Source organism: Zingiber officinale, chromosome 3A (genome assembly GCF_018446385.1).
Source record: "Zingiber officinale cultivar Zhangliang chromosome 3A, Zo_v1.1, whole genome shotgun sequence".
Classification (NCBI taxonomy): Eukaryota; Viridiplantae; Streptophyta; class Magnoliopsida; order Zingiberales; family Zingiberaceae; genus Zingiber; species Zingiber officinale.
Genome location: NC_055990.1, coordinates 144,883,121 through 144,886,065, shown reverse-complemented (window position 1 = coordinate 144,886,065; position 2,945 = coordinate 144,883,121).

Genomic DNA, 2,945 nt, shown 5'->3' with positions numbered 1-2,945 from the left:
GCTCCTTCTTTTGCTCAACTCCCTGTGCTTCTAAGCTCTTGCACACTTAGACACAAGGTTAAAAACACGACAAGACCTAACTTAACTTGTTGATCACATTAAAACAACCTTGGGGTTCCAACAATCTCCCCCTTTTTTATGTGAGCAACCCAAGATAAGCTAGGGTAAATAGACATAATAAAAAATATCTAATATTGCAATAGAGTGTAAAAAGATAGAAAATTTTAGAAAAATATTAGTCTACCTCCCCCTAGACTTATACTTTTCCTTCTCCCCCTTTGATCACATAAAAAATGGGGTTCAAGAAAAAATCTAAGGGTTAAAACTTAGAAGATTTTGAAAATAATTTCAAAGATTTTACTTAAAAATTTGTAATAATTTTCAACAAGGTTTCTAAGTAAAAAAATCTAAGTTTAAACAAGATTCTAAGTTAGATAATTTGCAAAAGAAATATTTTTGAAAAAAAAAAATTCTAACTTAAATCTTTGAGAATTTTCTAAGTAAAAACTTTAAGAAAAAAAATTTAAGCTACAATTTTAGAAGAAATTTTAACTTAGGCAATTTTTGAGAATTTTTCTAAGTGAATTTTATGCAAATTTTTTTTAAGTATATAAAAAATTTGAAATATTAAAAAAAATGTTTCGAAAAACTTTTTTTAAAGGCATTATTTAAATTTCAATCTTAATGCTTTATCAGAAAGTTAATTAAATATTTTCTTTTAATATTTTAGCTTCCAAGCAGTGGCGAGGTACTAGGCCTTCTTGATTATTAGAGCAACAACCAGTTTCTTAGATAAAACCTCATAAAGAAATTTTAATGTCTAATTTTCTTGTTAAAAGCTCTAAATCTAATTAATGGTTCAAGTTAAGCAGGACTTTGGAACCTAATATAGGTTCCAGCCTACTGGATTAACTAAAAATTTCTTAGGGACATACTTTTTTTAGATATGCCTAATTTGTCCCTTGTGGTATCTAAAATACCAATTTAGATTATTAAATTTTCTAACATTTGTATTAGATGAGTATGCACGGATTTTCAAGTTATTTACTTATATTTTTAAATTATCATTTTCTAATTTTAATTTGTCTAACTCCTCTAAAGGGTAAGATTTAGCAAATATTACTTTTAAAATTTTAATTTCTTTTTCTAATTTACATCAATCCTTAGTTAATAGTTTAATAAACTTAAATAGTTTATCGGGAGGAAGAGATCGTACCTGACTTACCTTGTCGATCTCGTTGTCCGTGTCTCCCCTTGAACTGCTGCTATCTTCCGACGTAGCTCCCCCTTCATTGATACTCTCGATGCTCATTTTGGAAGAGCTTGACTCGCAGTCGTCTTGATGACTTGCCATTAGTGCAAGTCCGGAGAAGGCCTCGACTTTCGATTTGGACGACGTATCGTCCCACGTCACTTTTAGGGCCTTGCGTTTTTGGATAGGTTTATTACCTTTGTCCTTGTCCTTATTCCTCAGCTTGGGGCAGTTGTCCTTGACATGCCCTTCTTCGTTGCAGTGGTAGCAGTGGATCGTTCTTTTCTTTCTACCCTGCGGATGGTTAGTATTTTTAGATTTACAAAGTTTCTTGAAATGTCTTACCATCATAACCATTTCCTCGTCGTCGAGAGAGGACTCTGACTCAGGTTCGTCTCTCGATGCTTTGAGGGCGACATTGTGCTTGGGCTTCTTCGTACCTGCACATCTTGATTCATACACTTCAAATGCCGAGAATAATTCTTCTAAAGTAATTTTTTCTAAATCTTTAGAAATATAAAAGACATCTACTAGTGATGCCCATTTCGTATTTCTAGGAAAATAATTTAATGCATACCTAAGTGAATCTCGGTTACTTACCTTTTCTCCGAGATTTGAAAGTTCGGTAATAAGTTCTTTGACTCTCGAGTGCAGATACACAGTTGTTTCGTCTTCTCCAAGTCGCAGGTTGGTGAGCTGGTTGCAAAGTAGATCCCGTCTTACAAGCTTGACTTCAGGCGTCCCTTCGTGCAACTCAAGGAACTTCTCCCAAAGTTCCTTCACGGAGTCGTAGTTGCCGATTCGGTTTACTTCTTTTGGCAGAAGAACGTTCAGGAGATGATACTCCGCTTTGCCGTTTTCCACGTAGTCGACCTGCTCTTTTTTCGTCCATTGATATTTTTCTTTGCCCTCTGGTGCTACAAAACCAAATTCCATTATAAGAAGTAATTCAAAATCGGTTTTTGAAAAATACATGCATTCACTTTTTCCAAGTAACGAATTCTCCTTCGAATTTTGGCGGGTAGATGCTTGATCCGACCATTAGTTCGGTGTTTCGTTCGGTGGTTAGTCCTCCTGATGCGTCCTCGCTCTGATACCACTTGTTGGATCACAGCTGCCGGCTAGAAGGGGGGTTGAATAGCTTGCAAAAATAAAAACCAACCCTTCTCGTGCTTTCAAAATAACACTTGTATAAAATAGAAAAGCGATAAATTAAAATAGAAAAAAGAGGCACAAGATATTTACTTGGTTACAACCGGGGAGGTTGTTAATCCAAGGAGTGGAACACACTAGAATATCTCCTTCAGGCGGAGAAGCCTCTTACAGTAGTGAAAGCGCAAAAAGAAAGAAGCTAAGCTCTAAAGGAAGCACATAAGTGTTGGAATTACAATTCTTGAGATGATATGAAGCTTCTGGACTAAGGTTGTATTTATAGCCTTGGTCGAGGCGCCTGGAAGGGTTCCAGGCGCCTGCGAGGGGATAAAATTTTATCCCTTCACAACGAATCGTGTTTGACGTGATCCTGGTCAAAAAGTCAACTTCGGGCTCCCGGAATGGTTCCGGGCGCCCCGGGCTATTCCGAGCGCCTCGGACTGTTCCGGGTGCCCCAGGTGGGAAAAGTCAATCTCGTTGACTTTTTCAGCTCGGGTCTTCTGCTCCGGCTCCGTTCGCCTTAGTCCGGGTCTTCCGCTCG